General features: G+C 38.2%; 1 long non-coding RNA gene across 1 annotated transcript in view; it reads right to left on the bottom strand.

The window, feature by feature from the left end:
- LOC116440644 overlaps positions 1 to 5,077 on the bottom strand; it is a 39,470-nt gene extending 34,393 nt beyond the window's left edge. Inside the window, exon 1 of the long non-coding RNA XR_004238716.1 lies at positions 4,984 to 5,077. This is a non-coding gene — a long non-coding RNA (uncharacterized LOC116440644). The remainder of the gene's footprint in view (positions 1 to 4,983) is intronic.
- Positions 5,078 to 21,650: the final 16,573 nt, after the last annotated feature.

The following is a 21,650-nucleotide window of genomic DNA, read 5'->3' on the forward strand; positions in this document are numbered from 1 at the left end:
GTATTTGTTGGTTTTGACACACTAACAATTTCTGAAGGAGGAAAAAGAAAAGACTAAAATGCACTGCCTAATTTCACAAGAGAAGGCATATTAAGAAGACAAAGTCCACTGACTCTGTATTAGTTTATCACATTGAAGCTCTCTTTCATTTACATCACCTCCTCTGACAGCTGAGAGACAGAGTCTATCTAGAAACAAAATCTTCACTGCTGTCATCCTCCTCCTCAGATCTTCTTCCTCTCGAAGTATCTATCCACAAGTGCTGCTGAAGGACATTGCACCAGCACAGGCTAAAAAAGAAGACTTTGTAATGAAACCACATAAGATTGTTTGGGAAAATGTCTGCCTAGCATACTGAAGAGGAAGGAAGAAGGAAAAAGGAAAGCATGCTGGCAAAGCAGACAGTTGAGGGACATGGCCCTGCAAGGGGGTTTGAGGGGAAAAGTCTCATCATGCTGCCAGCCACCACGCTCTGCACAGTCTTTAAAGAACAGGACTGTGCCTCCAGTTCAACTGAAGTGGACAGGGGGACCCTACTCACTGCCTTGCTAGTAAGGATAATGTGTGCAAAGCACTACAGCAGAGCAAGGAGGGTAGGCACATCTCAAGTATTTGGGCTGGTTTTGAGCAAGACTGCAGTGCCCTGATTCAATAGGTGATTTTACCACATGATGAAGTGAAATAACTTTAGCTCTTCTACTTTGACAATAGAACAAGGCCTCCTAAAATAGCAGTAGTTTCAGGCACTTAAAACAAACATGCCATTTGTCAAAATCTTATTTGCTTCACAGAGATGATTGATGAGTGTGCTATTTTGTGCTAAATATGACAACTTTCTGGAACATTCCTTGTTAATGACCTTGAACTTTGCTCCTAGAGAGGCCAGCTGAGGCTGCAGGAGTGTAACCAGCATGTTCTTAGTGGTGACATTGACATCATTACTTCTGGATAACCCTCTGCTTCTAGATAAATATTTGCTTTTTAAAAATGGGGGAAAAGGCCTTGAATGTGCCTAGAACACTTTGTCAAATCAGCTGTCTGAAAGCCAACTGTTACATCAATTAATTTTTGTTTACATACAGGAAATATTTAGCTGTGTCTGAGCCAACTGGCTATACCTTTTGAAGGATAGGAAAAGTCACTTGAATACTTGTGGCTGCATCAAAGACCCTTTACAAGTATCCTGAAATCGTCATACAATATTGGAAAGAAAACCTTTTCCCTGGCTGCTCTATCTTGTCTGGAGTCAGCTGACATCAGCAGTGTGTATAAACTTAGAGGACCTTCTGTTAAATATATTTGTTGAACAAACGAAAGTGTTTTGGATGAACAGAGAGAAGAAAAAAATATTTATAACCCCTTTTTAGAATGCTCTGCAGCATGGCACATTGCAAAAGCAAAGTAGCAACAAGGCAACACCAGTTGCTTCTGGTTGTTCCCAGAAGAAGAAGAAGCAGGAGAAAGTCCATGAGACAGAATGCATGCAGTCATTCAATGCATATTGCTGGGTCAGGTTCTTGCTTGTTTAATATACTTTCGTGTAACTAATTTATTATCTGTCATTTCCTCACAAGCCTTCAAAGGCTTAAGACCTTTGAGTGGGCTGAAGCATTACGTGCCTTGCTGGTACCAAGATCACAAAGCCTCTTGCATCTATTTTACATAACTGTGAGGATCCAAGCTCTTAGGTCTTTATCATGGGTTGCCATATAATTAGAGTGATGCAGTGAGTTCAGTGTCAATGAAAAATGAATGAGATGGATGTTGTTTGTAATATGCCTACTGGTAATCTTAATTTTCTTGGTATGAAGATCATTAATATTGAAAAAAAATTTTTTTTCAGAACATATGGAGAGCTCACACATCTCACAAGTTCAGCTTCTCTAGTCGACAGCAATAGCATATACTATAGTAATCTACATTATTGTGTAATTCCAAATGGATTAAATTATCAGTTTCTGTTATACCAAGATTGTTACATCTAGTTTACCTAATAATACCTGTTCATAGCACTGAAAAATTACCCACATGATTTTGAATCTTTGATTAAGTAGAATTCTCCTTGCTTTTAATAAATAATTGAAACCAAAATAGAATCACAGGAAGCAATACTCCAGTAAATCCAGTTTTCATTCAGACCTGAAAAATCTCATCAAACATTGAATGGATGGAATTGCTTTTTTTCTGCTATCTTGAAATGTATACAGTTTTCTCATTCTTTCTAATGGAGCATATGGTTAAATCTGGCTCTTGGGTACTTTAAAGAAGTGGATTTTCTGGGAAGATATTTCGTACAACCAAGGAATTAGGAAAAAAACCAACTCCTCTCAGAGATTCACTTCTAAATCCAAATGGATCACAGAGAGAAAATCTGCTTTCACCACAAGTAGAAAAAATATTCAATGCTAAATTTTTAGCCCGGAAAAAGTAACATTCCAAACATGGAACTGGACAGAAATGTGAGAGAAACAGAACCATTCCAACAACTGAGTGATTGTCCAGGTACCACCTGCATGGTCTATATCCCTCCAACCTTGTGTTACACCTGGGCGCTTAAAAACTGACCATGCCAACAGGAGAGGTTCAGCAGCAACTACTCTGGCTGTGCTCCCACATTTCTTTATAGCCTCTCTGGATTGTATTTTTTCTTCCTAGAATGGAAATGATGGAGCAGCATGTGTTGCAGTGATTCAGTTTGCGTGGAGCCTGGACTAACTCCCATGAGCCACAGCTAAAGGGATCAGAGAACCTTTCTGCCTGTTGTTGGCCAACAGAAGTTGTTAGTGATTTGCTCAAAGTAAGCTTTGTGCTCTTATTTGGCTGTGTCTAGACAGACGAATACTTTGCTGCTATCCAAGGAATGTGCAGCTAATGTCAGTGATGTATTCACAGGAAAGCATTGGTTCTGGAGCATAGGCTCAACACAATCAGTGCAAAGTTTAGAAGCCAAAAGGCAGGGTATTCTTCCTTGAGCAGGCTATTTATTATGGGGCTTACTTAACTTCCTCCAAGAGCAAAAAAAAAAAATTTGCAAAAATTATTTAAAATTTCCCTAATTAAAAATACAGCTAATATTCAGTTTGATAGTCACATGAGAGATTTAGTTAAGATACATTTTAGACACATAAGCATACATAAAACATATGGTCCCAGAATTACAAGCAGAAGAAGCAGAACTACCTCATGTTCTTCACTAGCAATTGGAACAGTCTTTGGATAAAGATTTATGATCTGTCATGAATAACTGTATTAACAGTTGACAGGTGTTTAGAAAAAACAAAATGACAATCCAAGAGGTCAATATGAAAAAAACCCAAACCAAACAGCACTAGCATATTTTGGAAAGGAGAATAATACCCCGGCAAAAGTTTAGTTTCTGTTAGCTCCCAATGGAGATATGCCTGCTTACAGAAATGGCCTATCATACAGCGATGGGTTATCCTCTGCTTCTGAGGGAGAAAAGTTGGCTACTACTATTGTAAACTACAACCAATCCTATGAAAGACCAGGCAACTTTCTCACAAATAATTGAACAGATGCAATAATTTTTTCCAGATAATGAACGTTGCCTCCATTTATCAGCTGTGCAAGCAAAAGCACAGAAGAGACAACTATATTGTCCACAGCCATGCAAGGAGGGTCAAACATGGCAAACTTTCTAGGTGAAGAGTAGAGGCAGCAGAGCAGAACATGAGGTACTTGATGTTAGATATAATCCTAACATTGCAGTAGCTTTGTTTTTAACTCAGCAATGTATCTGGCACCTTGTCTCTCCTATACATCAAGTGCAGGAAGACAATATGAACAGTTTCTAACTCTACCTCATAAACTTCCCTGAACAGGCACTGGAGTTACAATAACATCTTTGTTGGCAAACATTTTCAGGCACTGTAAATCTGTCTGACTCTACAGGAGAGATGGCTGGTGTGCGGATCTCTAAGTCACTGTTGTTAAAAAACAGAGCCCCTGTTCATCCATCTTGGGCCTTATTTTATAGCACTCCGTATAAATGAGAACTTAAAATAGTTCTTTATCCTTCCAAAGTGCGCAGTCACTGGAAAGGATAACACAACAAGTTTAGCCTTGGGAACCTGAATCAGCTGAGAAAAGAGCAACCGAAGGACAAATCTGTGTTTGCCTTTCCCTATCCAGAAGTAACCTCTGCAGCCCATACCAATGCCGGTGTGCTTTTACTCACTTAAGAAACTGAATCTCTTCACAGAAATGTTCACCAGACCAAGGCAAGGAGTTGCAATCTTTATCACTTAGCACCAGGGAAGTGGTGCAGTATTGTACAAGAATGTTCCCAAGGAATGTAATAACATGAGCTGGAATGATCTGGCTTCTTACCACATGATGCTGTGGAGAGAAAAATAGCTATTCTTCCCTGCCCATAAGCACGTAGGAGAACATGCATCTATCCTTTGTTATCCATGCTGTAATGTGCATTTATTAGTAACAGCATGAAGATTTTTTCCTCATGGTTTTGACAGTATCTTTGACATGGACTAGATGAAGAGGATTTCCACTTTTTGAAGAGGTTTAAGGTTTTGAAAGATTTTAAGAAACACAAGCAAACACAGTTTGTTTTAAAAAGTGATTTCAAAATCAAGAAAAAGAAGAAAAATATCGCCGAGTTAGGGCTATTGTTTACTATAAAATCTTTTAGCTCCTCACTCTGCAGTACTATTCTGAACCTTACAAGATTTCCAGGTGAGACATGCATGAGAAAAGAGTTTCACCTCTTATTTTCTTTCCCCCAGCAGCTCCACTGCAGAGCCATATTTAGAAATGCTTGATCATAAGGTGTTTGGATTTGGCAGGGAAAGGCTATGATGCACTTTCCCCAGGGCCTGGGAAAGAGAAGCAGGCTGCAAAGACAGCTTTCACAAGTTGCTTTGAAAGGCACTGTATAATTATAGAGGCTGGCAATGAAAGACAGAGCAGCCTCCAGGGATACCCCTTTCCCATTCTGCCACTTACAGAGATTCTTGCTTTTGCAGTCAAGTTCTGTCGTGTCCTGAGTAAGAAGCTCGGTCAGCAGTGAATGAGACAGCTTGCATCATCTTTCTCCTTCAGCTAAACTATTAAAAGGAGGCAGCTCTAAGGCTTTTTTTTTCTTGACAGACCTGTGACTCATGAACGCCACAGAAAGGAGAAACCAGCAAAAATCTATTACTACGTTTTAGTTTTTGAGCTTCCCTTTTAGGGATCACATAAGGTAGAGTGTTCACAGCTTTTGTTGTTAGTGCTATTATAATTTATTATTATAATTATTCTTATTACTAATACTACTACTACGATCTTGTATTTAGGCACCTTACACCCACTCTAAGAATAAGTTTAAATATACAGCAGATCTGTGTAACGATGCCTGAAAGCTTTGTACTTTTGAAAGCTCAGCACTAGGGCCACCTGCAGAGCTTTCTGAGAAATGTACACCACCTCCAAAGATTGTTTTCAAAACCAATACTGACTTCCCACAGCCAGGGCCAGTTCTGCTGAGTGCCAGAAACTCCTTGTACCAGCCTCTTGTCTCCCTTTGTGCTGTGCAGTAGTTCTACTGCAGTTTTGGTGGCAGAGCTGGGAGGGAAGTGCTATGGCGCTTTCATAAACTGCATTTTTGTCTGTCAGCAGCACCTCCTCCCTCAAGTTTACATCAAAACCAGTTCTGAGTCTGTGGCTTAAGCCCATCTCTGCACTGGACTCCCAAAGAAACTCAAAAAAAGCAAAAATTAATTGCCCCCACTTCTCTCTGTCTTACGCTACCTATTTTGGGACAGATATTATGTGCTATATTCTCTTTAAGGCAATTTTTTAAAAAAAAGCATGGTATGGGGTGGAAGACACATGAGGAATGAAGAAAAAAATGGGTCAAGAAATGGTAAAGAAAAAGAGAACACACTGCAGTTTTAAAAGGCTTTCTCATTTGTTATTTTTATTGCCATTTTCAAATTAAACCTTAAACAGTTCAGCTGAAATGTATGTCAATATATATGGCCGTGTATATGTTATTAGTTCTGATCTCTCTAAAGGCCATTTCCATTAGTGATAAAATAGACAGCACTCGCTGGAAATACAGAATGCTCCCAAATTCACTTCTCCTGGTTCTTTTTTCTGGAGTGCAGGATGCTGCAAAAGACCCTCCAAAATTTAACAGTGCTGCTCATGCAAATAAATGAAGCTGAATAGAAGTGGAGTTTCTGTCACATTTATTCATTTCAGCACCTGTTTACATTCCAAATTGGAACAAAAGGTCAAAGATCACTGTTTTTGACAGAAATTATAAAACATTTTGATTTAGAAATACTAAACTAATTCTTTTGCCATTTTTAACCAAGAAGCAGCATTTTGATGTTCTATTAACTAGATGAAATCATCTAAGTCAAATTATTTTGCTTCAGTTTTCAAAAACTTTGATTTTTTCCTTGAAAATTAAACCATTTCCATGAAAGTCCAGATATCTGGAAACTTATTTTCCTATTCTGAAAAGAATTTCTGAGCAACTCAACAAAAACCTCATACCATAGTATAGCACTCTGTCAAATGCTTCTTACATTGAGCTGTACCATGTATATCCTTCATGCATCTGTGAGGAGTTCTTACTGAGATTTCTCCTTTTAGAGAAATTATCTCCATTGTCAATATTAGAAGTTAATTCTTACTCTTAGTGATTGTGTTAGGATTCTGCATAGCACAAAGTCCTGCAGTCATGGACAGTCATGAGCGACTGGGACAGGACTTTCTGATGTCACTATTGCTTTCTATTGCAGAAGGAAGGGGAGAAATGGAAGTTGCTCAGCAGGTTTTCCTTCTGGTAAGGAAAGTGGAACAGACATTGCAATGCACCAGGTTTTTCTGCAGCTAGTAGGGATAAAGTTACAGGTTTCCCTTCAAATAATATCAAATCACACAATTATATTAGAATTACCTAAATACTGAAAATGAAGACCTGATTGCTAAAAATTTAAAGAACAAATTTGAATGTGATTTGATTTCTCTATTAATTGACTGTTGTATCAGCTTTCTTTAGACCAGTGCCAAGTGAGTGAAAAAAACCAGTTTTCCGTATAAGATTCCTGAGATCAGACATAGATACTTTACATCACCTTTATCTCTTCTGCAACACTCCAGGAAATTCTTTAAATAGGTGTGTGGGATTTTAGACACTTTTGGAAACCTAGGCTTTACTTTACCAGAACACATAGCTGCAGTCAGAAAGATAAGCTACACAATCTTGGGTTACATATTATACTAAAGTATAATAGTAAGTTTTTAAATGTCTTCCTGTGGTGGCACAACCAGCAGCAGAGTATTTGTACATTTTCAGAGTGGAGCTGGAGATGCTGCAAAGAAGGCTCACACCACACACGACAAAAACCCTCATGATTTTCTTTTTCTTCACCCCCCGTCCCCCTGCCAAATCCGGCGAGTGACTTGGATGAATAGTTCAATAACCAGCTATAATCATACTAATTATATGACAATCACTGCACAGATGTATTAGGTGTTTTTAATTCTCTAAGTATTTAGCACTTGCAGAAAAAATACATAAAAGGAGGGCAAAACAATGCTTTGTCCTTTTAAGACACATCCCAGTTTTCACACCTGCAGTTTGTCACGTCTAGGAGGTATAAACTTGTATATTATTAGTCAACATCTCTACTGCAAATTATCTCACTACTGTGATGTTGAAATAAGTAGCTCAGCATAAAGCAAAGAAGTCCTGATGCTTGTCTTTTATCATCACAGGAGACGTGTCTCTAAACATGCAGTGAAAAAATGACACTTATGCTAAAATAACCATTCAGAATCAAAGATAGGTAAAAAAGATTTGCTTTGGTTCTGCACCTTTTAATGAACTCATGCAGCTTAAATAGTGGAATAAATATACTCCATCACATGAGTGAGAGCTAATAATATGTAGTTCTCAACTAGTTTATTTGGCTGGAATCTGCGATACCTAAAATAATTGCAATTGTTTCACAATTGCTTAATGCGTAAACCTGGGTAGCACTTTTTAACATGTGAAATGATACAAAAACCCAAGTCATTCAGATGTATTTTAAACAGTTGAAAGCTCTAATACTATATCAATATTCAACAGCCTGTCTTAGTAGAAACCCAGCAATTTTATTGGGAAGAATGGTTGAGTTATAAGAGTAGCTATGTGGTTAGCCTAGATGAAAATAGAACTGATATGGGTGGAGGGTTTAAATAAGGGTAGGATAACTAGCAGAGACATAAAATACCAGACATCTAAATTTAGGAGCGTTCGAAAGCTCCAAACTTTGTTTTCATTGGCTTTTTTGTGGTGTTTCATAAAGTTATTTGGATGGTGCTGAGAGCCTATAGCAAACACAGTCTTTGCACAAAACTATTCTGTAGACCACCTTAAGTTTTTTTCCCTAAAAGTTGTTAATAGAATAAGAATAAAGATTTTTATAACTTCCATTTCACTTGGGTGTGGCTGTCACAACAGTCTAGACTGCAAAAGTGGCATGCGAGTTTGCAAGTAGCTATTTAATTCAAAAGGAAAATTCTCCTCATACAATTTTACCCTCTGGTGTTTAATGCCAAGCTGGTCTCTCCTGCAAAATTGTCTGATGATCATTTCTCTTTCTGCAGCTTGTTCCTTTAAACCTAACTGTGGAAAGTTAGTGCTGGAACTTTATGGCACTTTGATTGAACAAAGGAGTGAGAGTGCTTCTGTCCTCCTCGGTGAAATACATCTTGATTCCTAAAGCACACAGGAGGGACCTGTCTCTCAAAAGGAGTACAACGAGGGCAGGTTAGTGTGGGAGGAATGGTTTAAGCTGTTTTTTGCCCTGTCATTCCTTGTCCGGGATACCACCTTGCAAGCTGAGGCTGGCCTGATGTCAGCCATGTGGAGGTTGTTCATCTGGTCTTAACAAATCACATAAGCTCCCTCTGGAGACAAGGGAGGAATATGAGCATGTCTGGAGAACTGCTCCAGACATTATAGTACCTGACTTACTAATTAGGAGGACCTCTTTCTTGCAGTCCGTAATATAACCCTCAAGGATTCTCTCAGACTAGAGACCTGTGTTTCAGATGGCCAGAACTAGGTGAGAGGATTCTTATTTTCTGTGAAGAAATATCTTATGAGTACACCAAAAGATTGTTTAGATTCACACTAGGAAAAAAATCAGGGAAAGTCAAAACTGTGCACCAAGTGGAGCTCACAGCTGAGAGTTTCCCCTACTATTCTTTCTGGAAATTTTTTTACTATATCCACTTCAGCCACTTGCTGAAGCATTTTTGCAAAGCTTGTTCAGGAAGAGATGGAAGACAAATACACAAATCTATGTGACAAGCAGCTTTAGAGAGAATACTATTCACATTTATTTCTTAGCATCACGTTATGCATCGCTCCTTATAAAAATCTCAGTCCATCTCTAGCTTTTATTAATTAATAAAAATAATTAATAGCTAATAGAGTTATTCTTCTCTAAAGAGTAGAGATAGGTGTGAGTTACCTGACATAATCTTCATTCTCAGTGATCAATTTCTTCAAGATCCTAGAACCTGATATGTGCTCACCAAAGAGAGACCTGAAAGCCAGAGATTGAGATCAATCAACTGCAATGGAGATTTCTTGTTCAAAGGACCCAAACAAACTTACCTCTCTGTATTTTTATATTATGAAAGAGAACATACTTATTTGCCTTTATGGTGACAGCCCAAGAGATGGCAAATTGCTTCCTAAAGTGAAACTGGAAGGGAGGACTTTGCCTTGGAAGGATATTATAGCAGCTCCTTCCTGGGAAGATGTTCAGAACTGTGCATGGAAAAATCTCAGAAAAGGTAAATGAAATGTGGGGAAAAAAAAGTAGGAAAATAAGACATTAAAGGATTCAGATGAACTCGGTGTGTTTACAGACAAAATGAGTCACCACTTTCAAGTTTTGCTTGTCTATAATCTGGGCTGTGGTAGCAAAGACATGGAATTGTGTGCAATTTTAAAACTATTTGCACAATTGCTTGATTGCTATAAAGGAATCCAGATTTGATCCTTCTTTGCTTTTTACAGATCTTTTAATTGAACAATAGTTCATTTTGCAGAAGTACCACAAATATTTCTCCAGACAGTTTTGGTTTATACTCTGTATTTTCATGTACACACGTGTACATGCATAGCTGTATATTTACAGATGCTGGTGGGTGGTCTGAGAATTTATGAAAAAAAATCGACATTATCTATCTGGTCCAAAAAATGCTAACAAAAAGAGACATTTTTGGATTATGAAAGATTTACATTTTCCTGCTCCACCAAATTTAAAAATCTCTTTGTTTTGACCCTTTGACAAAGACAGCAGGGTGTGTAGTTTAAAGAGGCAGATAAACCCTGAAGACTTAAAAGAAAACATTTTTTTACGTTTTGTGACCACTTAATAAATGAACTTTCCTACTGAGGAGGGAATGATAACTTGGCAGGGAGGTAGAGATTAAGAACACTTCATTTTCTGTTTTCTAATATTTTTTAAATGAAACTTTCTTTTCTTTTCAAAGTATGAGTCTCCGTGAAATTAAAGACTTACAGTTGTTTAAAAAAATTATTTTATCTACAAAATACGGAACCATGAAAGGGAATGTTTGTATAGAACAACTCTATCCATGAAAATAACTTGCTCCTGCACATATGCTAGTCAAAGAAGGGCAGTAAGTCATAGAGAACAGCTTATCATCAGTAATTTTATTTTGTTGCTGTTGATTTAACTGATTTAACTCCCTCCTAGTTTTCTTCATTGTGACATTTAAAATTTTTATTTTGGAGACTGTATGAGTTAGTTGATATGTGTTTCCAAATTCTTCAAACTGAGGTTTGAAAATGGTAGCACTTTTGTAAGTATTTGACGTGATCCCAGTTAGGGACATTTTTGCTCCATGAAGGCAATTAGATAGAATGGGTTTAGTAACTCTGTAGGTCCTGGTAGCAGCACTTTTTATTTACTTTATTAAATAAAATTTAACAATTAGTTTCTGTTCCAGTTCTCTCCTTCCAGAATGCACTTGCTGATTCCTCAGCCTCTCTTTTTTTTCCTCAGCTGAGCCAAGGAACCATGGCATTAGCAAAGTGCCTGTCTGGTTTCCTGTGCTTCACAGACTTCCAGAGTCTCTCTTCAGCCAGTGGAGCCCCAGCAGTGCCCTCTTGCCCTTCTGGAGTAGTAAGATTATACACAGGTGCATAGTGAAGAAGGAGCCATATAGCTCCCAATAAACATTAATCTCCAGAAAAGCAGTGGTATCCATTTTCTTAAGTTTACTGGAATCAGACTTAAAATTACTTTATCCACAATATTTTAAAGATGTTTCATAATAACAACACTTCAGATCTCGATTTCCTTTTTTAAGCTAAAAGTTCTCTGAAATATCATACATCCTTTCCTAAAATATTTCGTTTTCATCACAAGGAAAATTGCATTTACATTGCCTACCTGAAAAATAACAAAAGGCAAAACTTCTGGCATGGAGTGACTCAGTGAATAAATTGCAGCATTACTCCTCAGAGCACAGCTTGGTTGCACAAACCCATAGGGAAACAAAAGAATTCGTACTAATTCCTCCCTACAACTCCTTGCTTGGTGGCCCTTGTTCAGCTGCCCCTGATTTCAGTGGGGTGGAAGTGTTTATGACACGTCTGCTGGGAACTGACTCACATCAAAAATAAGTAGAACCTTTGTGAGTCTGAGTGAAATCCTGGCCTCATTTCATCAGTGCCTATGGTGTGTGAGCATATTCCAGGAGCAAAGTGGGGAGTACTGTAACATTTGAAAGTGCCTAGACAAATGTGATAGAATCCTATTATTTTGTCTGGATTTTTCCTTCTGGTCTCACTTTAAGGCTTGCAAAAAAATTGAATTATTGGGGCAGTGTCTCACCTGCCTGCACTGGATTATCTGCTTGCAATAGAAGAATAAAGACAAAATGTTCAAAACTAAGATAATGTGGACAGAGGAAAGAACAGAGCTTTTGGAGACATAACTGCTCTGAAGCGATAAGACTTAATTTTCTGTGTTACGACCCACTGTACTGTGAGTCAAATCTCTCTTCAACAACTTCTCCATTGTCTTTTTTTCTATTTTGATATTTTTACTCTCATATTCCTGTTTGAATATTGTTTCTCAAATTCAGGGCAGTAAAACAATGATTGTCCTCCCCACCTCCCATGGTTACTTCATCAATACTACAGCTGTAGTGACAGGAAAGATTTGTAAGAACAAAGCCTTCGTACTAACACGAAATTATTTACACATTTTGTTGCCAAATGGAAAGCATAATAATTATGTCAAGGTTTGCCCTTTGCCCAACAAGGCTTGAGGTAAGTGGACAAGCTGAGCAACTCAACCAGTTTCAAAGCTGACAGCAGCTTGTCCAGTTTTTTAGGATCCTGCAGCTGATACTATGACTGAATACAAAACACAAGGCTTACCTGTGCAGCTCCCATTAATTTAATTGCAGTTTTGTAGCTAAATGCCCTAGATAGCACTAAGTAGCTCAGCCTCCATTACCAAAAGTCACAGATTAAAATCATTGCCCCTTGACTTCAGAGGACTGATGTTTTCTTTTTCATAAAATAAATGAAATGCGCACTTAAGACCATAATAGTAGGCAAACTCCTTCTTCAATTTGATATACACTTTTATTCTATTACAAGTGGCAAACTCATCTGTTTCTGAGTACAGCTATGCTATATCACTTTCTTTTGGTGCAGTTTATTATATTTAAAATTCTATGTTAAAACAAAAGACAATAACGTACAGTAAAAATGAATAAAAGAAGAATTATACCTTTAAAGGAGACATAAAAAGAATGCTTAGCTGTTACCCTAAAAGTAACCCTAATTCTACTGAAAAGAAAAACACTGCATATTTTCAGCTGATGTTGCATTTTGAGCAGGTGAACATACCTTCATGCTTTAGAATTTGAGTAATTTACAGCAGAGTGCCATGGAACAAAATAATTGGGCAGAGAAATTGGTGTCAAACTTCTGAAAGTCTAAGTAGTTGAGCCAGAAAGAGGGCTATAATTTCAAAGAGAAGACAGTAGCAATTGCAGACTGCATGTTTAAGGATTGACTAAAAATCAATTAACATAAGTAGCTAAAACAAGTTTTTATAGTATTAAGTCTTTCGAGACATGTTGTCACATTCAGAATTCATTTATTTATATAATTTAATTCTCAGAAGTGTGCATCAGAGTGGAAAATATAGTGTCAGAGATCTTTGATGGAAGTACTTCAAAATCTTAAGTGTTTGAAACCTAGCTGCAGAGAGAAAACTTTAATAGTAGCATTAAAAACTTAAGGTCTTTGGCAGAAGGATGTGAAGTCATCCGGGTATAATCAGCCACATAAACTGCATGCGACAGTGTGATCCTGTGACCTGAACACTCAGCAAGAACTATTTCTGCTTCTGAAAGGATTCAGATGAGTTGTACTGCTCTTCCATTTTTAAAATGTAAGTTATTATATTGTGAAAGTGAGTGTGTGTGGAAGTAGGGAAGGAACATCACCTTGTCTAATAGTCCTGACAACCTAGTCTGAGCTTTGTGTTGAGAGCATAAAATATAGTCTTCTTCCTTTAAATGATTAAATATAAATGACAAAAAAAGTAATAAAGTAAAAAGAAAAAGGCATTGAAAAACTCTAAACAGCTAAACATTTTGGTGCCTGTTGTCACACACATACGCATATATAATATGAAGTTTATGCATTTGCACACAAATGTAGATGTACACAAATTTATTTATATATGAACTGGATCCTCAGCTAAGTGAAACAGTGAATCACAGATTTTTTTTTTTTTTTTTTTTTTTAGTAATTGTTTGGGTATCATCTTTGCTTTCTAAGCAAGAGAGCTTCTTGCCCTTACCCATATATACCTCAGCAACTGTAATGTCAGCAAATGCCTTTGGGAAGGAGGACTTTGATCACTAGAACCATCCAGGATGGAGTGAGTTTCTGTCTTCTCACAACGTGAAAACAACATTCCTTGCAGCACCACCTCCAAAGAAGTTCAACAGGGAAAGATGTGACTGAGCAACTCTCTCAGACATAGATGTAAGATCCTTACTCAGTAAATTCTAGTCCATAACTCTCTGATTCAATGTCAGTACAAATATATTAATTCTATTAGTAGTGTTTTCGCTGGCAAAGCTTAGATGTTTTTCTGACTTCTGTTTTTCCTCTTTCCATGCTTTTTACTCTTTCTTTTGTCATTTATGTTTAATCCCATTTACTAGATTGTAAGATAAAACAAACAAACAAAAACTCAACATGGTAAAGATGTAAACGTGTGATACCAAGGCAGGTGAATTTCTATCAAGAGCATGGGAGCTTTGATCATCCCTTCTCAGGAACTCAGAGTTCAAGAGAGGGTGCCAGCACGACTCTTGTTAGTGTTGTCCTTTGGGCTTGCTCAGGCTGTGCAGTTTATTTGGTTTCTAGGAGGTTCAGTACCTTGAACTTATTTTAACTTGGCAGGCTGTGAATCAAGGTAGCCATCAGTCTTCCCCTATAATGAGTGATGTTTAAATAGTTCATTCGTACTTATAACCCAGACAGCTTTTAGTTATAGTCATTAGGCAGCTCTGCCTCCAAACATCATAAAATATAAAGAATGACTTCTCCAAAGAACAGTATCTTTTAAAGTGAATGGTACATTACACTGCATTAAACTACTTCCAATCCCAGGCACTTGATTTCTATTCATTTGAACTGTGGACTTAAGAAGTTTTAAGCTTGCTTTGGACAGAGGAATCTGTCAGGAATATAATCACATCAGTTATGCTTTCCTTCCAGATTCTGAAGGTGCTTTCATGAGCCTACTTAATTAGTTACTGTACCCCTAGCATGGAGAGGATAATTACTATCATGAGTCATGCATTAAATGGGATCTGGAAATATCCCAGAAAGCATCAAGTTTTCCCAGATTTTCAATATTTGATGTTTCATGACTGCTGTGGGCTTTTTAAGGATTTGTAATTTCCTCTAGGTGTGAAATGAGGCAGAATATCTCACAGCTACTCACAACAAACTAAGGGCCTCAGAGGCCCAGAGCAAGCTCCACAGAGATGTATCTTAGTTTTCCTCTCTCTTCCCTCCAAAATTTTTTGAATTATGTTAATTTCTTTCTATGTCCTCTGCTCTGGAGCACATTTTTATGCTATGGTACATGAGAAGTTCTTCCTCATTTCACATGTACCCAAGAAAATTTAGTTCCTTTCCTTTGAATGAATGGTTGAATCAATGGCTATTAGGAGTTGACAGAAAGCACTTCCTTCTGCTTGTCACTTCACAGCTCACTCATCCCTGGAACACCTCTCAATGGAAGGAAGTCCTATTAAACAAGAGGTTTATTTGATCACCCATGTAAAACTTTTTCTATGTAGTACATGTGTGACAAGGGTGAATTTATAATAAATATCATTATTAGCTTTTAACATTTCAGGGCTTGACTTTGTTTTAGTAAATTTAAATAAATAAATAAAATCTATGCATTGACTAAGTTATCTCAGTGTCTACAAAATATGATAATTATTTTTTTTCCCTTTCCTTTTTTTTTTTCCCACTATGCAGATTCTCCAGACCCCTGCCCCGAAAGACAAAAAGTCCTTGAAGTACGAAAATGCTGGACACTGCAAGTTGATGTTGCAACAAGGGTGGAGTGTCACATAGTTTGCATTTAACAAAAATGAAATGTGCAGATGACTAATATTAGCAGATATTAAGACTTATGGACTACCATCAAGACAAATTCTTCTGATGTTTGCTTGGGTTTGAATATATTCATGTGTGCTGGCATGTAATTTCCTATGAAAATGTAATACATATTGTGAGTACCTAAATATTTTTTAAAAGCTGTGGAACTATTTTTTAAAGTACCAAGGAAATTTATTTTTTTATAACTTCTCTGAATTCACATAAACATAAGAGTTGTGTCACATTTTGGCATGTGCTATTCGGATACACCTAAAAAAAAAATCAGTAGAAGAAAAAATCATTTCTCTTTTCCAGGCCCAGATATTATTTATTATTATATGGGGAGAGGCAGTGATTAAACAGCCTGAAACACCAATTGTGATGAGAAAACACATGCATTTAATGTACTGTCCTGCAGTAGTGCTGTATGTGCTGTAGCGTCCTACTGTTTCATTCCTTCATTTTGGCTCAGTCCAAAAGCTATTGAATTCAGTGGAAAACCACCCACTGGCTTCAGTGAGGAGTAGATCAATCTCAAAAAACATTTAACAGTACAGGGTAAAAACGGATTTAATGCAATGTGTTATAAATCTCTCTTCCACAGCAGAACTTGTAGCTCTGTCTCAATAGCACTAAACCAGAGTAAGAAAGGAAGACGCAAATTAACTTTCAGCTGGGGAGATCTTGGGCTTTCAAATGTCACAAAAAAAGTACCTTTTTTTTTTTTTTGCATTGGATCCGGTACCCACACCATGGAGTTATGGGCAGGGGGGCTGAGTTGGAGGAGTTGACCAGTCACCCTACAGTAGCTGTGTAAAAACAAGCAGGTTAAAAGGTAGAGATTTGAAAAACAGATAAAATTGCTCATCATAATTTTGCAGGGAAAAAAATCACTGCTGGGTAGGTTTATGCTGCCTTTGCAGTGTTGAGTCATAAAAGTTTGTGATATTGTTCTGCAATCAATGTAACTTGATTTACCAGCTTCTCAGCTGTCCATCCCTTTATTCACATCTTCCACTGGGGCTTAAATTGTTAAAGAAACTGGGTAAGATTTCAAATATCTCTCTGTATGATAGACTTCATAACAAATTGGGGGAAAAAAAGATTAATGTAAATATAGGCTGGAAATGTTGCCTCAGCAGCCTGGGCATGTCATGCAAAAAAAGCAGCTGTCATAGGTTATGAGGTTAGACAGATAATAATTAAAAATTGAAAGTTTGTAATTTTAATATTGTCAGTAACATGAGGGATTAGCAGGGCTTTCTCCTTAGTGTTGTTAGATGAATATAACTCCACTAATTTTCATGAGATCTCCATTCACACATTCAGGGGAAAATGGCCTGGAGAACAACAAAAACTCAAAAGTCTTTGCACTTCTAGGACCATTTAATTTCCAGAATCTCAGCAGATATTTAGAAAGTAACATAATTGGCTCTAAATTCTGAATTTACTTACCTTATTTTTTTCAGCATTTTCTGGTTACTCAGAAAGAACAGTCAACAGGGAAGGAAAGTTTGAAAGGTATATCACTCTTTGAGCAAGGTTAGGCTTCTGTTCATGTTGCTCTAATCAAGCAAGAAACCAGATTCTCCAAGAGAAACTGTGCTATACTGGAGTCTGGAGCTCTGATGGATGGTGTTCTTCATGGGTTGAGCCCTTCATGGATGGTTATACTTTGCATGAGTGAACTCACAGTACAGATGACACAGATAAATTGTGTGCACTCATTCTACCTGGACATTATTAATCCTTGATTTTCACTTCCATTCTCTATTCTTAAATATACTAAATCAAGATCTCTTTGTAATAGCTGTAGAGTGCTTCTCATTACAATGGGAATTACAATGAATTAGAAAGGATATTATTGAGGAAACTAATCTGGATGAATTCCTCCCCTCTGCTAGGCTGTTGGAAAGCACCAGCACAGGTGCAGCTTGTTCCTCCTGCAGCTCACACTGCTCCCACCTGATTAGTCTGGCTGATGTTTGCTGGTATGGCAGTAAAAGTTCTGGACAAGATTTTTGATTCATCTGCTTTCACATGGGGGGAATTTTTTGTCTCCCTAGTCACAGTCTCTGGTCTTCAGGCAGTCTGTATGACAAATACCTCATGGAGACTCCTTCACCTTGGGAGCTGCTGTAATGGAATTTTTAAGAGCCGTCTAGCACAGTCCTCAGCTAAACTTGCCTCAGGTACAGAAAGAGAAAAGAAGAATAAATTACCAGGGTCCATTGACAAGTAGCAGGGGCAACAGGCTGTCAGTACGATGTAACTTACCCCAGTAAAACACAAGACTTATAAATACTGCATGTGTCTTGAGAGAAACTGAGGAGCTGCTGGAAATCACAAAAAAATCCCAATTCAGATCCTGTCCTGCCTAGTGAGTCTGTAGTAAAGCAGTCTTAAGTGAAGAACAAAAAAATACTTAAAATTATGTTTATGGTATTTATATTTTAAGTACAGGTCTCACCGTTATCTATGAAGAAGGGAATTGAATAAAAATCAATGTAGATTGTAGCAGTGTTTCTACTGCCAGGAAAGCAGGAAAAGTTTCTGGAAATGAACTGCTGTGATCTATATTTTGGTGTGAGAGAAAGGACTGCATTAGAATCATAGAATCAGGTACATTGGAAAACACCTCTAAGATTATTGAGTCCAACCATTAACCCAGCATTGCTAAATCCACCACTAACTCAATAAGAAACAGGTAAATTCATAAGAAACATTGAGGTTATCTACATTCTAGAGATTGTTGCCTGTTTAATCACTTAGTTCTAAAATGTCATGAATGTTGTGTAGTGCATGTCCAGAAATTTCAACAAAACATTGTGTTTAACACTGTAGATTAGCATACAACTGTGGAAAATGTAGCAGTCAGAAAGTTCACAAATAGAATCTTAAGCAGAATAAACTGCTTATCAGAGATAGAGGAAATGCAAATCTGGATGTTGGCATTCATTTCCATATTCTTTAAATAAAAGCGACGCATGGGGAAACAGCAGAGATGTGTAGACATGACCTTAGTCTGACAGCCATTCCCCAAAGACAGCACCTCTTCCAAGAGCAGTGCTTAAATAGTGTTGAAGAGCACAGTTAGCCCTGGGCACACACCTGCTTCCTAGTGGGGAGCTTGAACTCTCAGCTGAAAGGGAAAAGGGTGGGTAGAGCCATCTCTAACTTCATTTTTACATCCCTTTTTTTTGTTTTTTAAAAGGGCCTCTTGAACATAATTTTTGTTGCTGAAAACTGCACAACTCATTGTTCTATTTCAGGGTATTTGGTTTTTTTACATAGTGAATACAGTGAACAGTCTGTGGCATGTGCTAATGAAGTCCTTGGATAACTCAAACCCAAATAATTTTATAGCTGATGTTGAATTTACCTTTTGAAGTGTTTGTAACATCAGTGAAGGAGTCAGGCAATTAGTACTGATGTGATCTAGGAAGACCAGCAGCAAGCTGTGGTGCAGTGTCATACTGGAACACGACTAAATACAGGTAAGTTTACTTAGAGCCCTAACCTCAGGTTGAGGTGCTAAAATTGCCATGGTTCTAATGAACTGTTAGTTTGGGCTTGCGAATATTCTCTTTTGTCTTCATTGAAAATACAGTAGTGGCTGAAGCCTGGAAATAATTGCTGTCTATGGCAATGGTTAAGGCTATGAAGTGGCCTGAGGGCTCACAACACAAGAGAGGGTCACAGAAATGGGTAGAGAGGCTGTTAGAGCAGCTAAGCTGTCTTTTTTACTTCAGAGGACAGTACCTGAGGTCTGAGTGACAAATGTGAAGTAATCTGCCCTAACAAAGAGCCTGACCCAGGGCACTAAGAGTGAGACTGTAGGTCTCTATCAAGCTTTTGTTTCAGAGAGGTGACAAGCCTTCTGGACCATCTTGTAGTCCTGAAGGTATCTATGCCATCCTTTATAAAGCCGAAATGCAGTCAGGCCTCTCTGAGGGCTTGTTGTAGTAAGTTTCACAGAGTCCATAATTTTTTGGATGGAGGAAGGAATATATTAATGAGATTTAGAAAGGGAAAGGAAGGTCACAGTGGCTCACAAGGCATCTGCGCTACCACAGAGTGAAACTAGTATGAGTTCAAATAGAAGGAAGGAAGAAAAAAAGTGTGAAGGTTATTGAGACTGATAAGTTTATCTTGGCCTCATGTAATTTCCACTCAGGGTCAAGCCTTTTGTTGATTCAATGACAATCACACAATAACTGTGGGATGCGGTTGGGCTGGACTTTTCCTGAATTACCTAGGGTACTCTGTCACAGAAAAATTCACAGGGAACTTGAATCACCTTTGCTGTTACTGTGATCTAGCAACAGTATAATTCCACTTAATTAAAGGAAAACACATAGCAGTCTCACAGACATAATATGTATATATACCTCAGCCACACAGTTTGTCAAATACGCCGTTGTAAAGCAGAATACTCACCTGGTATGTAAAGTTCACTTCAAGCAAAAAGAAATATTCCCATCCAAAATTATTCTTGGAAAATAAACCCTGCCTTGCCAGCGGTAACGTCAAAGACCCAACGTCAACCAAATGACGTTCAGCGACACAAAATCTATTCCTTGATAGTAGCTTGATAGCTATGGATGTCACATATCTGGATTTCTGGTTCCCCACAACATCCCGCTCTCTAAATTGGAGAGATATATATTTGAAGGATGGGCTGCTTGGTCGATGAGGAATTGGTGGATGAGGAATTGGTTGGACGGTTTGGACAGTTTCATCCAGAGTGTAGTGGTCAATGGTTCAATGTCCTGATGTTCAGCGGTGACAAGTGGTTTCCCTCAGGGGTCCATGTAGGGGTCACTACTGTTCAATATGTTCATCAATGATGTAGATGAAAGGACCAAGTTAACCCTCAGCAAGTTTTCAAATGAACCAAGATGAGTGGTGCAGCTGACATGCCTAGGGGTGGAATGGCATCCAGAAGGACCTGGACCAGCTTGAACAGTGGATCCATGGGAACCTCATGAATTTCAACAAGGCCAAGTACAAGGTCCTGCAGCTGGGTCATGGCAACCCCTTGTATCAATGCAGACTGGGGGATGAAGTGATGGAGAACAAACCTGCCGAGAAGAACTTGCCACTACTGGCGGATTAAGAGCTGGTCATGAGGCAGCAATGAGCTCTTGCAGCCCAGAAGGGCAATCTTATCATGGACTGCATCAAAAGAAGCGTGTCCAAAAAGGCTGCGGATTCTCCCTCTCTACTTTTCTCTGGTGAGACCCCATCTGGAGTACTCAGTCTGACTCAGGTCCTGAAGAAAGGCCAGAGGAGGATTATCAGAGGGCTAAAATAGCTCTGCTATGAAAACAGGCTGAAAGAGTTGGAATTGTTCAGCCTGGCGAAGGCTCCTGGGACAACTTATTGTGGCCTTTCAGTACTTAAAAGGGACTTATGAGAAAGATGGAGAAAAAAAACATTGTACCAGGGCCTGTTATGATAGGATGGGGGGTAATGGTTTTAAACTAAGAGAAGGTAGATTTAGACTACATATAAGCAAGAAGTTTTTTACAGTGAGGGTGGTAAAATACTGGAAGTGGTTGCCCTGGGTCACTATCCCTGGAAATACTGAAGGTCAGGTTAGATGGGGCCCTGAGCAACCTGCTCTAGTTGAAGATGCTCCTAGATGGACTAGATGACCTTTAAAGGCCCCTTTCAACTCCAGCTATTCTATGTTTCTATGATAGTGTGCCAGCACTCCAACTATCCACTAAAACGAGGTTTTAGAAAACAAAGTTTTTATTTCTGTTCCTACAAAGTTATTACATACATACACTAAATCAAGAAAGATGCATCAAAATTCTGAGGCATGTGCCAGGTTATTGCATTGCTCCTTTGGGTTTCTCTTTGTTTGACATTACGCGTGTGTGTAAATAATTCTTCAGTGAGAAGGTCATATGTGTAT

The sequence above is a fragment of the Corvus moneduloides genome, chromosome 3, assembly GCF_009650955.1.
Source record: "Corvus moneduloides isolate bCorMon1 chromosome 3, bCorMon1.pri, whole genome shotgun sequence".
In the NCBI taxonomy this organism is placed as follows: domain Eukaryota; kingdom Metazoa; phylum Chordata; class Aves; order Passeriformes; family Corvidae; genus Corvus; species Corvus moneduloides.